The sequence below is a fragment of the Artemia sp. Qi Xiang Cuo genome, chromosome 14 (assembly GCF_049724085.1).
Source record: "Artemia sp. Qi Xiang Cuo chromosome 14, ASM4972408v1, whole genome shotgun sequence".
Taxonomy (NCBI): domain Eukaryota; kingdom Metazoa; phylum Arthropoda; class Branchiopoda; order Anostraca; family Artemiidae; genus Artemia; species Artemia sp. Qi Xiang Cuo.
In genome coordinates this window covers 271,091-286,424 of record NC_142807.1, presented here as the reverse complement: position 1 = coordinate 286,424, position 15,334 = coordinate 271,091, and the positions used below count along the sequence as shown (strand labels likewise).

The following is a 15,334-nucleotide window of genomic DNA, read 5'->3' as shown; positions in this document are numbered from 1 at the left end:
CATAAGACCAATAAACAATCGGAAACAAAAATAAAATAACATCCCCAAATAATTATCCGTCTCAAGTTAAAACCTGGATCAGGGTTAAGGTCTGTCGGGGATTTTTTTAGAAATCCTCCACTAGCACTTGATCCCGCGTGAAATCATATAATGTTTTACAGGTAATTACTTGGTAAAAAAAAAAACTGTCTTTCTTATTTAGTAACTGAGATAAATGAATACTTGAACATGGTCTAGACCTTACTCATCCATCCAATCACCTAGGACAAAACAGAACATCCAACCCGATAATCCGAAAATCAAATCCAAAATAGAACAAAATCAGCATTAATAAGTGTAAGTCATTGTCCCCAAACCAAGCCATAGCATCTCCAGTCTGAAAATTTACTATTCCGCAAGTAGTCAACACATATCAGGGCTCCTCAGATGAAAACTCATTGCCTATATATGTTTTGGCGCTTAAATTTCATTACCCAGGCAAAATTAGCCCACCATGCCTTAGAACCATGTGGCATACCCCTATGTAGTGACACCTTTGGAATATCTATGAGCAAAACAATGCCCAAAAATTTAAAAAAATACCCCAAAACATTTTCCAGGCTTCCTTCCCGATCACTCACCTAGAAACGAATCAATGTAAAAACCTCCCAACTCTGAAAGAATATCCTTCATCCAGTAAAACTCCCGTAATTGCACAACCCTAACTGCCATCCCAAACCATTTCACTTTCAAGCTCTATTTCTTCAAACTGATTTCCAAACATCCTATGTTACTCAGCACCCGCATGTGTAAAAAAAAACCCTTATTTCCAAAATTTAGAAAAAATAATCATCCAACAAGCTTCCTCAAAATATCATTCAAAATATCTTGATAATTTTTTTTATACTTATTTAAAAGTTGATTATATTGAAAACTAAGCTTTATAAATTGCCAAGCACTTTTATTGGTGGAAAAACCTCTTACGACTAACTTGTTGCTAAGTGTTTCACTTCTACTTTTAAAATCAATATATTCAGTACAAATTCTCGCATATCTAAATAGTTGGGAAAAATACGATGAATATGTTATATTCGAACGTATATTACTTTTAAGAAATAGGAAATAAACTATTTCAATATTAAAATCATATGTTTTATTATACATTTTAAAAACTACTGCATTCTTAGGTGTAACATTAATATCTAAATCTAGAAAATGGTCATAATTGCCATTCCCATTGCTGGATTTCAGTTTTAACTCTGGTGGGTATATCTTATTTGAAATCTCAAAAAAATCTGCACAATTTATCATCAGAAGGTCATCTAAATATCCTTTATTATATCATGTACCCCCCCCCACTCACATCCTCTGAGGCAAGGTGTGTAAGTCATGCAAGTTGCCAATGGTTTATATATAAGTTTAGCTATTGGGAAAGCGGGGCATGCCGTATCTTGAGTCAGAGGTAATACTCTAGCATTGTCTATAGTAAAGAGCCTCGAGGCATTAAGGCTTTATAATTTTTTTTTTTCAAAGTAACGTCATATTGAGGCTGTGGCCGTGTAAACTTTGTATCGGGCTCAATTTGATTGCAAATTAGAAGTTCTAGTGCCCTTATTAAAAGTAAAAGTTACGTGAATCAGATCATTCTGATTCATTACAGATGAAACAATTTTCCCTCCTATACTAGCGCAATAAGTATTCAAAATATCAGCCACTTTCTCCAGTTTATTAGTAGTCGATCCATCTTCTAAACTAGTAACATCAGGAAAGTTAGAATTCCTTTGTTTTTTTTTATAATAGAATTAATTAAAGACCATGTTTTTCGAGGAGAATTTTGAGCTTCTTCGAAAGACTCTTTATAATAACTATGTTTCGAGAATCTTATCATTGCGGTTAATTTATTTTTGAAAGTTAAAAAATTTTTAATATTATAATCAGTTGGATTCTTTTACTGCTTTTTAAATAACTGATTTTTTTTCTTAACTGATATCAAAATTCCAGACGTTATCCACGGCCTCACAGGAAATTTTTCTCTGCAAATTTTCTTCGTAACAAATGGGCAACTAGAATCAAGCCAGCAATTGAAATTTCTTAGGAAAGTATCAGTTGCCATATCTGTATCCTCCGTGGATACTACATCCTGCCAATCCAACAGACCAAGGCTTTCATTCAGGTGCTTTAATGTTATTTTATTTATTAACCGTACTTGACGTTCCTTACTTATCTGCGGTATTTTAAAAGTAAAAGCTAAATCTGAAACCAGCAGGAAATGATCCGATATATCACTTAAAACAGCAAAATTTTCTTTAATTGGTTAGGATGTAAAAATATTATCAATGAGAGAAGCAGAACTAGATGAAATTCCTTTAGGTATCAGGCAAGTAGGAAGCAGATATGCAGAAAAGCGAGAAAACAATAAATCGACAGAAGAATCATTTGAAGCTTCTAGAAGGTCAAGGTTGAAATCTCCGGAAAGGATAACATCTTTTTTTTTGAAAATGAGGTTCATGCAAAAAATCATGGAGTTTAGAGAGGAAAGACTTGAGTGGAGAAGAAGGAGGTCGGTATGCTACGCAAAAGACTATATATTTTTTCCAACACTAATTTCAGTCACCATTAGTTCAAAAAACATTTCCTCATGAGAACCTTCTAGATTTGCAAGGCGTCGAAAAGAAAAACCTTCTTTAACTAATACTGCTAAACTACCTTGGCGCCTTGTCAGTCGGTTTTTGAAAGCAAATTGATATCCATGAAAAGCAACATGAGGAGTCGGGTCTGTAAGAAAATTCTCACAGAATCCAACGACATGACAAGATAGTTTATGAACTATATCGACAAGTTCATCCTGTGAACTAAAAACACCTCTACAATTTAAAAATCCTGTTCCCACAACACCGGTACTGGGAAGATCAGAAACTTCGGAAGGTAATTTATATTTACATTTTGGAAAATTAATTAGTCCACCATCATTTATCCCATTTCCAAGAAATTTTTTCATGGCTCTGGAAAATGGAAAAGTTAAAAGGGTTAAACTCTAGGTCTCTCAGTCCATCCCCGATACAATTATCATCCAATGTAAATAATCAGAATTATGATCAGGACTAGCAGAAACTTTCGCAAAATGCACACCTTCTGGGGGCGTCCTCAGGGCAAGGGTTACAAGTTGTGCCGTGAGGACAAAATAAGGTATATATAGAAAGGGTGATCGTATGAACTTCGGAAGGGGCTCATTGGATTGGTAATAAGAATTTCTAGTGCCTTTTTAAGATTCAGAGTGATCACAGGGTGGGTAACCTTCCCCCTAAACCTCGTATTTTCCCAAAATACATCTGATAGAAATTTTTAGATGGCCATTTGTTGCCGTAGAAACTTCGAAAAAGGCCCATTCGATTGGATATTGAAAGGGCTAGTGCCCTTTTTATTAGTCAAAAGTGATTAAAGGGCAACAAACCCTCCAGGAGCGTATACTACTACAAATGATACCCTGAACTTTCTAGTCATAAAATGAGCAATTAGTATTCTATTATTAATACCTTCCCATCCTAAACAAGAGCTAGCAACTTCCTTATTCATTATCAGCTCTACTCCCTGTCCATGTACCCCATCCTTTCGGCCTGAGTAAACACATTCTATATCACCTAATTTAATGCTTCCTACCCATGGCATATGAGTTTCTGAAACTCCAGATAAGTCCAGCTCCAGTCATTTGAATTCGTCAGTCAAAATGTCTATACGATAGTCATTTTTTAATGTCGCAACATTCCAAGTTCCAATTTTCATGTTCTTTAAATCATTGAAATTTTTTCGCCTCAGGAAAAGCAATGATCCCGGATACCAGTGCAGGACGGGTATAACATATCTTCCAATGTCTACACCGAAGTGCTTAAGCCGGCTTAGAACCGGGCAGCAAGAAGTCCCTGGGACCACCAATTGTGGCTGCTGTGTGCAATCCTGGGTCCTTCTTGGTCAAAGTAGGGTTTTCTACCCTTGACGATGCTCCTTTATCAACAGGATTTAATACCATGGACAGATAATCTCAAGCCTATTACCTCTGACTTATTATATATTCATGCCTACAAATATTATAATACTATGGGGAGGCAGCCCATAATAGATAAATTAGCTAGGAAGAGGTTTTTCAGCCCAAAGACGCCCATCAAAACATACCAGGCCCAGAAGAATTGTCCATTAGTCAGATCCCCTGCGAATGCTTTATCGTTTACTAGGATATACTTTTCGCGAGGGTCGCCACTCCTTAAGCGGGAATAGAGTTGACCGCAAGGCCCCCGGTCTTGCAGGTGCCCCGAAAAGATTGAGGCAACTCTGTGCAGAGGCTTTTGTCCACAGATCTTGATCTTACGCCGTGCCGCAGTTGTCCTCCTATAGAGGATCCTCCCGCGATGGTGTTTTGCATCACCATGCAATTTAACCCATTACTGGGAGAAGGTGTGCAACTCATGGAACTTGTGGATACACCAGTGGGCCCTTCTGAGTGTACAGTGGAGGGGCCTCCTTCCTCCTCCGCCTGTATTTATGACCCCGGGCGAGGGTGCCCCAGATTCTATTATGGACCCCCAGGGACAAGGTCCCCCCCTTGGTCCGTGCCTCCTATGGAGGTACCCTACATATCTGTAGAGCGTTCCCCTATCGCCACCTGGGGGCACGCTGAATGGCCTGGGGGAGGTCAGATAAACGGATCACTTTTGTTTTGCAAAGGCCATAACTCAGTGACATATTTAACCTACTACTTATAAATAAACATAACTCACTGACTAGGCCTATATAAGTTATATTCAGAAATATATAACTCAGTGACATATTTAGCCTACTACTTATAAATATCTGTAACTCACTGACTAGGTCTATATAAGTTATATACAGAAATATATAACTGAGTGACATATTTAGCCTACTACTTATAAATATGTGTAACTCACTGACTAGGCATATAAGTTATATACAGAAATATATAACTCAGTGACATATTTAGCCTACTACTTAAAATATGTGTAACTCACTGACTAGGCCTATATAAGTTATATACAGAAATATATAACTGAGTAACATATTTATCCTACTACTTTTAAATATGTGTAAGTCACTGACAAGTATTATATAAGTTATAGACAGAAAGATACAACTCAGTGAAATATTTAAACTGCAACTTATAATTATGTATAAGTCACTGCCTATAACATTATAACCTAAACAAAGCAATAAAAAGCTGTATAATAGATTTAACCTACTTCTTAAAATATTTGTAACTCACTAACTAGGCCTCTATAAGTTATATACAGAAATATGTAACTCAGTGACATATTTAACCTACTACTTATAAATATGTGTAACTCACTGACTAAGCCTATATAAGTTATATACAGAAATATATAACTGAGTGACCTATTTAGCCTACTGCTTATAAATATGTGTAACTCACTGACGAGGCATATAAGTTATATACAGAAATATATAACTCAGTTACATATTTAACCTACTACTTATAAATATACATAACTCACTGACAGGGCCTATATAAGTTATATACAGAAATATATAACTCAGTGACATGTTTAGCCTACTACTTATAAATATGTGTAACTCACTGACTAGGCCTATCTAAGTTATATACAGAAATATATAACTGAGTGACATATTTAACCTACTACTTATAAATATGTGTAACTCACTGACTAGGCCTATATAAGTTATATACAGAAATATATAACTCAGTGACATATTTAGCCTATTACTTATACTTATAAATATATTTAGCCTACTGGAAAAAACTAAATGGAAAAAACTAAACCATTATTGCTTTTTATTAATAAAATATCTAAAAAAGGTAGCCTTTCTTGTTTTTTCAAGCTCTAGTGTTAACTTAATATTTTTGTCAAACCTATTCAAAAGGTCAAGATACAAGTTTAAAGACTCCAATTCATGTTCACAAAAACACAAAACATGAACCAGAATTCTAAAAGGCAGCCTGATCCCTGAAGAGGGGCAGAGCAGCAGGAACGGATAACTGGAAGGATATCTTTCTTATCTTGATAAATTCTTTTAACAGATTGTTTTCTCGTGTGTCCTAATAGCCCTTTATAAACACTTGCAGAATGAACTGCACAGTTGCACAGTTTGAAACTGTACATATATATATATATATATATATATATATATATATATATATATATATATATATATATATATATATATATATATATATATATATATATATATATATATATATATATATATATATATATATATATATATATATATATATATATATATATATATATATATATATATATATATATATATATATATATATATATATATATATATATAAAAAAAAAATAATATATATATATATATATATATATATATATATATATATATATATATATATTATATTATTGGAAAACCCGTCATAAAAAAAAGGAAAAGACGGAGCAATAAGCAAAACAAAAAAAAAAAGTAATACACATAAACTTAGGAGTTATACATGTGGTTTGTAGTGACGAACGCTGGAGCTAAGATCTAAATCAGCACTTAGAACAAATTACACAAAATGAGAAAGAAAAACACAATTATACACTGCTCTGTAGGTACGCGACATGTTTCTTTTCTATTTTTTTAGGCTCCTAAATACTGAACAAACATAAATAATATGAACATCATTGCATCAAGCCGTAATTGGTAAAAAAACACACAAACAATCAAAAGTGAATTAAAAAAGATATACAGTAGATAATCATATTAACTAGTGTAAATATGACAAGACACCGTAAAAACAGTTAAACGACACTTGCGCCCGCTGGTCTTGAACTCAGATCACTCTCAACAAATGATTCATTTACTCCGATATACATAAAATAACAGAAACAAGGAAATTATTCAATCACGGATCCTTTTACAACTTTACTTAAAGCAATATGCTTAAAAGAACCGATAATTAATAAGCTATTATATTATTAGTAATATACGAAATGTATTATCAAAAGAAAAATTTACACAGAAATTTAAAATAAACCGTGTCAATTGAAATGGATTCGTGCGAGAATAGAACAAATGGAAGAAAAGCTTGAAAACTGAAGCAATTACACTAAGTAGGAAAACAAACACTTAAAAAAAAATAAATAAATAAACACAACAAATACATCTTAACTAATGGGCCAATACTGACGACCAGGGATAATTCAACTTCATTATAACGGGAATTATGGGCCCAAGGTCATTTTTCCACATGTAGAATAGGGTCAGAAATACTGTAGCTTCTAATTAGATAAGAGACGCGTGTCCAAAATGTAAAACGTAAAAAATATTTTGTGAATCGGATGAAAACTAAAAAAATGTTCTACGTGTTAGAAATTAATAGCATTTTCCAAAACGGCGATATGTACAAATAATGTGGTAGAGCTACAGAGTTAAAAAGTTTCGAGAGAAGATGGCGGTTGAACCGTAACTTATTAGTTACAAAAGAAGCATAAGATAACCCACCTCTACGCTAAATTTGAGCAATTGACAGTTGTCGTGTGTGCATTATTGACGAACCACTGGGAAAAACGAAGTAGGTGATGTGATCTACTGGTTTAATCCTACTATTCCCGAGAGCAATATACCTGGGCGAAGCTTGCTTCCAATTGAAGAATACAACTTCGGACTTTTCAGCATTGAACTGAAGACCTAGTTTTGCATACTCAGATTGTAGCGTTGCGAAAATCTCACTTATGCGCTGGATAGTGCGGCTCAAATTCGGAATGTTGTTTGCATAACATACGAGAGATAAATCAAAACCGGCAAAGATTAATGATATGGGAACAGCTGACTGTGCATCAAGAACTCCATTATTGAAGAATGAAGGGGAAGAAACAGCAACTTGACGGGTCCAAATTGGTTAGGTGGAACATAGCATTTTGCGTTCAGTTGGTCAATGAACAGAAGTTCAAAAAGCTTACAGAAGGTAGTAGCCACTGTTATAGGGCGGAAGGACGAGCAATGAGTTGCGAGTTTACCTTTCTTTGGAATTGGGGTGAGATCTCTGATTGAAAAAGAAGACGGTACAACTCCTTGGGTAACAATCATCTGCATCAAAAGAGCAATATGGTTTATCAGCAGCTCGCTTCCATGCAGAATGTGAAGAGCGCTTATTTTATCGATGCCAGAAGATTTCTTACGCTTTAGGCGTTCGATTGCTCCCAGTACAGAATCAGCTGAAGCAACAAAATTGTCTGTTGGACACCTAGACAGAAATTTATCAAGCTTATCTTCATATTCGGACTGTAGGGCGGCATCTGGTGTGGAGAATTCAGCAGAGAAGTATGAATTACATTCGGAATCAGGAATAACTTGAGCAGATAGGTGGGCCCTAGGAGGATCTCTTGATACATTTCTCCAGAAGGAAGGTTGAGACAGAAAAGCTTGCTGGGATGTCTCTTCAACTATCTGGTCCATGTGGATACATAGTTCTCTTGCAAACTTTCTTTTGGTAGAAAGATGAATGTCAGAAATCCAGCCAGAGCGAGGACGGTCGCACTGGAGCCACAAATGGTACCAAAATTTTGATTTTCTCCAAGCTTCAACTAGGCTCGGATTTCTGGACCAGTGCTTTGTGACGCTCAGACGTATACTTTTAAGAGGCATGCTGGCTTTCTCTGCGCATCTCAGAGCGTGGCATACTTGCGAAAGATAGATATCTAGCAACATCCGTATTTCATTGGCGTCAAGTTGTGAATATTCCATGAGGAGCTGGAACGGAACTTGAATTTTCAGTAGAACATAACTAGTTACTGTAATAAAAAGGTCATCTTAGATATTTTCCCAATCCCTGTAAAATTGGGCGTGGGGCTGATGTGGCTGTGTAGCGGGAGTACACTGAGCAGAGGAACAATAAATAGATGCAGATATTGGAAGGTGGTCTGATAGTTGGAAATCAGTAACGACGTGAACAGGTGACACTTGGAGATTTATAGAAGAAACAGCATGGTCAAGGTTCGATACATGACTTGATTGGTGTGTGTAAGTGTAATCAAGATCTTTCGGCAATATCCTAAGCCAATCGTCAAAAATACCAGACAAAATAGAAGTACGCAATAACGAGGCGTCAGTTAAATTACAGTTAAAATCTCCTATAATAATACAACACTTACCTAACAGGCGAATCTTTGAAAGGCAAGACCCTAGTTTCTCACACGCAGAAGTAAATAAAAATTCCGATCGGTCATTGCGATAATCTGTTGGGAGATAGACGTTTACAATAACATACTCTTTTATATGGACAGCAAGAAAAAAATCACATGAATAAAAAATACTTGATCGGCACGAGGATCCAACAAGCATCACAATACCACTAGAGGGGCGGCTACTGGAAGCAGACCGTTTAGCGGGCACCAAATGGCTAACAAAATTATTATCAATTTTCAGAAGGCCTAAACTATGACTCGTCAAAAAATGCTCTTGCAAGCACAATACATCACAATTCGAAAGCAAACCTTTTATCACAGGAATTTTGACTAAAAGTCCACCATTAATATTCCACGAAAGTACAGCTTGCGTAGTAGTAGACACATCCATGTCATACCATGGACTTTGCTAGTTGACTATTGTTATTAGGACACTATACACTGTAACAAGTATGGCCGGTAACTTTACATTCTAGACAGAACATTTTTTCCGAACACGGAGGCACTGTTTGAGGTGTGATCGCATGATCCACAGCAAGAGCAGAGGGCCCGATTAGAGCACTGCGAGGCCAGATGCCCAGTCTTATGACATGAGAAACAGCGCTTTGTGAGATATGCAAATGCTTGTGCAGAAAGCTTTTCGTAGCCAACTTTCACAGAAACTTTTAAGAACTGATCCTGGTTTTGTTTTGACTCAAAGTAGACCTTGAACACTCGGGACTTTCTGCACAGTAAAACTTTCGTGCCATTTGGTGCAAGAAATTTGACCTTATTGTCATCGTACTCGGTCAGTACGTCTTCCAGGATCTATTAACAGTGAGGATTTTAGACTCGCCAAGATACCTGAGGTATTTTTATTACCGTTCTCGGGAATTTTATTTGCTGCACGCTTTGAGTTAACAACAAGTCTCTATTCCGAAGTCGATTTTTTAAGTTCAGTTATTTCAACTGAGGCCTCACGTCAAAGTTTATCGACGAAGTCCTTACGAGCATTAGGTGAGGTCAGGTTTGCAGGACAATTTTTTAGCACAACGGCGAACGTAGGAGCTGGGGCAGGGTTAATTGTTACGTTGGTATCAATTCTAGCTGGCCAAACAGGGCCTGAATGTGTTACAATCTCTAAATAGCCGTCAAATTCCCGAGAGAATTCATTAACTTTCGAGACGAAGGTAGACGAGACTGTCTCACTTATTGTTGGGGTTTCAAAAGGCAAGAATATAACAAAAGTGGGAATAGGTAAATTATTCTTTGCCGTTTCATTTTACTGTTTACAAATATCAAATACATTATCTTCATCCTTTGCATGTTTCACGCATCGGCTCTGAATATTCAGCTCCTTATGCAGCAATTCCTTAGCACTGATGATAGTACCATGACCAAAAAAACTTACAGCTTTTCCGATAATCAGATCAATTTTCGCACCATCAAGCATAGATCTCGTGAAAAAGTTCAGTAATGGGTTTAAAATAATTTTCCTATTTTGATCGGTCATTGCGCAATCTAATTATCATAGCCAGGGACAGTCGAGTATTCCAATCAAAATATATATGTAGTAGGTCAATTAATATGTAGGTCAAATAATGTAATCCAAGTTCAAGGTGAACTATTTTCAAGTCCAAATCCGATTATGAAATTGATTCAATAAAAACCATAGGGAATCACAAATGTCTTACTGTATTAACAGTTTTACTGTATGAATGAGATTATATCCAAAAAGAGGGGTTTTTGCTCAATGTTCTATTTACTAGTATGAAAACAATTTCTAAGACGTGTAGGCTAGGGGTAAGGAGTATCAGATTATTATTCGGATTTATTTGCAGACTTAATACTTCTAACTCTTGCACCCTGGTTATTACTAAGTGGCAGAATGGAAGCATATAATTTTGAATACCTAAAATGTGCTTATTTTTTTCCAGGCTTATGCAAAAAAATACCAACCTGCACCAATTATTCTGTTAAGGTAAACCCATCTTTGTCACCTAAGTTGGACCATATTGCACCAGTCGTTTTGTCCTGCAGTCCTACTCAGTTGAAGTTTGATCCTGAATCTGAAGACGAAAACAATTCAGGTGTTGACAAAGACGAAGGTAAGTCTCAAAAGACTGAGCCAATTCACCATGCTAACTCATAGAATTATAGGCGTCTCTAATGTTCCTTTCATACTTGCAAGCTTAATGATAGCGGACTGCTTTTAATAGTGTTGCAGCCGAATATATTATGATTAATAGTTAAAACAAGTCAAATATACTAACATATATAAATATACATTAAATGCAGTAGAATGTAAGCAGTTCCTTTGATATCAGGTCCAGGCCAATTTGGATATAAAATAGGGGCAACAACTTCTTAATTTTGATGCCTTAGACATTCAAAGTTATTTAAGTGTGGTAAAAGCAAGTCTTTACTTTCTTGATGTCGAACCCTTACGTACCTAAACCTTATATCATTGTTGCAGCGGTAGCTGCAACCTAATAAAGAACAATCCTTGACCTGTAGTAACCGAAAATTAATAAACAATTTGAAAACAATACTGAACCAAAATAAATCCAGGGGTTATTAACTGTTATTCACTTTTAAATCAGCAGTAATTTTTCGTCTCGAAACTTTTCTTTCGGAAGAGAAAAGAAGCAGTTTCCGATAGCTTCACTTCTGAAGAAGTTTACAGGAAGCAAAGCCAAAAAACAAGGGATTTTGAAATGTCGTGATCTTGTGATGATTTTTTGTCATTAACTGAAGTGGTTACTGTTGTATTTTTCCAATTTTTGTAGCTTCATAGCTGAAACTAAAAAAAAAGAAAACTTAGAAGGTTCACATAGAAAGGTAAGCATATGGAGCATCTTGACATTATCCATTTCTTTCCAGAAGATGGTGACGCTGCAGGAAATCGTTGCTGATTGGCCGTGTTTCAAATTTGGGAGAGATCGATGTGAATATCGAATATGATGTTGATTGTATCGTGTATACGGTAATAACATGTGGATCAGGTCCCTACTGGTCCCTTCTTTGGTGTTTGGTAAAAGTAATTTTTGCTTCATTGGTTTGTGAATGCTGAAAATGGACCCAAAATTTTGTTCGTCTTAATATTTTAACCTGAATAAAAGTAGCTATGAACGTTATACCGGAATCTGGTCCAACTGTTGTCTTTTTTTTCACAGATTAACTTGGATTGAGGGGCATTTATATAAAGACAAGGACACTTCAAAAATAACGAAACATTGCCGGCACGTGTACATTCAAGGGTGCCTACTGGATGGGGTTTAGAATGGCTTCAAATCTACATGGCTTGTTTCGCTCTTATATTAATAATTGGGAATTCCTGAGTCAGCAGAACCATTTAATACTCAGTTTTATAGATTATAAACAAACGTTTGATTCAGCTGATAAAAGTGCTTCAATGAAGGTATTGTCCTTGTATGGTATACCGGATAAATACATTAAAAGGATTAGTGCTATTTACGAGAATAAAATTGCTGCGTAGGAAATGAGGTTAATAGCTGGTTTCATATTGAATCGGAAGTTAAGCAGGGTTGTGTCCATCCCCATTTATACAGATCATTTTAATGGACTTTGGCCTAAGGAATTCGATAAAGGGCATTGGGGGAATGTGGATTCATTGGGGAAGTAATGCTCTTTAAGGCTTAGATTGTGCTGATGGTTTAAGTATGCTAGATGAAAATGTCGGTAAAATGAAAAGTTTTTTGGAGGTTTTGAGAGTCTAAGGTGCAAAAATAGGGCTGAAAATTCTTAAGAAAAGTAGGTTGCTTAGACTAAAAATAAATGAAGATGAACAGAAGATATTGGGTAACAAGAGGATCAATCCATTGGATAGCTTCACTTACCCGGATAACATTATAGTAAAGATAGTGGATGCAATGAAGAAATTAAAAGTGGAAAAGTCAAGACCCAGAGAGTTGAAAAAAGTTTGGGAGAATAGTAAGATAAGGCTGTGAATCAAGATCTAAATATTAGAAGGGCTAGGGATGATAGTGGTCAAGTGATGACAATGGTTTTGAAACGTGGTCGCTTAGAAATTCAGAGGAGTATTTGTTAGACCCTTTCCATAGTAATTGTCAATGGATTATTTTCGTTATTGGGTTCTATCCTACATTCTAGGGCTATAATGAGAGAAAGGTTCTGATGGCTAGGACATGTTCTGGAGATGAAGGATGACTGCCAAAAATTGTCCTTTTCGGCCAACCATTCAGGGCCAAACGAAAAGTAGGTCAAAGTTGGAACTTCTCTGGAGGGTGTAAAGAGAAAGGCTTTGAACAGGTTGGCATGTAGGAAGAACGTGCGCAGGCAGCTTGGTTCTGCAGTGAATTAGTAGTAGTAGTCAATTTGCAGAAGACCAAAAATAACAATTCAAATGAGAATTAAATTTTCAATTCCAAAAAAATAATAACTCTAAATTCTATAGCAGAACTATTATTAAAAATCTATTGCACAAAACTTCGATTGGTTGAAAATTTTGACGGAATATTCAGATTTTGTCCAACGCTTAAATTAGAATCCAACACGTAGATTCGTAATCATAAAAACTGTAAAAATCACAATTATCCCAAATAAGCTTACATCAATTAAAATTTTTCAATATGTAAATTGAAAAATAAAAAAAAATTTATTTAAAGAAGCCTTTTCCTATAAAAGTTTATTGGAGGAAAATAAACAGTCCTATTGTAACCTTTGGCCAGCAGAAATAGAGTTCTACAGAAATTCAAACATAGGACAAAACAGATATTGAAACATATGGTCGCATCAAAAGTAATATATACTGCTATTGATGAATAAGTAAATCCTAAAGCACATAGAAATTAAAATGAATTGTCTAAATTCACTCCTACTGTAAAAATAATCCAGAGTAATGAATAATTCCTGAGGAATCTAAATAACAACCAGTGCTTCATTGAACTATTTACATGTAGTCTGTAACAAAAAAAAGAAGAAGAAAAACTAAACAGGGTCAAGTCATCTATGCAGACATCTTAGTTGAAAAACTGATAACTGCGGTAAAAAAGGTCCAGTTAATGACATAGTAATGTCGTACCTTCTTCCTCATTAATATCTCAATCTCAGTCAGTTAGAGTCCCACTAGGCTCTATTTTGGTTTTACTGCTATTTCTTATTTATGTGAATGATATCACTAACAGTGTCAAAAGTATTGGCCTTAATATATTATTCGCCGATGACACGGCATGCAATATCAGTACTCTATATACTCTAGATCTTTGAAGCACAGGTTGGAATCAGCACTGAAGAGGCTTATCTTCTGGTTTTCGAGAAATAAATCGTCTATAAATTGTGCTAAGACAAAATGCATCGTCTTCTGGGAGAACAGCACCGTAAATTATGATGATTAATGTTCAGGGCCTACAGTAGAGATGGGGGTGCCAGTCGTGACAGGACCACGTGGTTTATGGTTTTCTCAGTGAGAATGAAAAAACAAGAATTTTCTCACTTGAAAAACCATGAATTTTGTCACATTTATGGTTGTTTTCATGGATGGATATGTGTGTTGTTCGATTTATTTGATGTTTTTCTCGGATGTCAACATCAAATTATGGATGTCTTATGGTTTTTGTCAGTGAGAATTTGAAAAACATGAACATTGTCACATTTATGGATGTCAACAGCAATTCATGGATGTTTAATGGTTTTTGTCAGTGAGAATTTGAAAAACCATGAACTTTGTCACATTTATGTTTGTCAACAGCAATTCATGTCTGTTTTATGTTTTTGTCATTGAGAATTTGAAAAACTGGATGTTTTATGGTTTTTGTCAGTGCGAATTTGAAAAACAGGAATTTTGTCACATTTATGGATGGTTTTATGGTTTTTGTCAGTGAGAATGAAAAAACAGGAACTTTATCACTTTCATGGATGTCAACAGCAATTTATGTATGTTTCATGGTTTTTGTCAGTGAGAATGGAAAAACAGTATTTTTCTCACTTTGCTGTCAGTCATTAATCAAATTGTTTCCGGGCAAAGTTTAGTAATGTCTGACAGGTACTGCTCCAGGAAAAGATCCAAGTCATTAATGTCTTTGCCTCGGGAACAGTTCTACTGGTCAAACTCCAAAGGATATTAATAACCAAAGGCCATGGAAACAATTAGGCAAGAGACATCTTAGCGATGAATTGTTTTAGCGCGTTTTTGTCAGTGAGAATTTGAAAAACAG

General features: G+C 35.5%; 1 long non-coding RNA gene across 2 annotated transcripts in view; it reads left to right on the top strand.

The window, feature by feature from the left end:
- The first annotated feature begins 4,656 nt into the window (after window positions 1-4,656).
- LOC148944024 (uncharacterized) overlaps window positions 4,657-15,334 on the top strand; it is a 16,262-nt gene continuing 5,584 nt past the window's right edge. Inside the window, exons 1-3 of one of the 2 annotated variants that reach the window (XR_016142857.1) lie at window positions 4,657-4,706; window positions 11,075-11,245; window positions 12,021-12,204. This is a non-coding gene — a long non-coding RNA (uncharacterized LOC148944024). Of the gene's footprint in view, window positions 4,707-11,074; window positions 11,246-12,020; window positions 12,205-15,334 lie in introns of those variants that run through there. The other variant, XR_016142858.1, reaches the window with a different exon arrangement.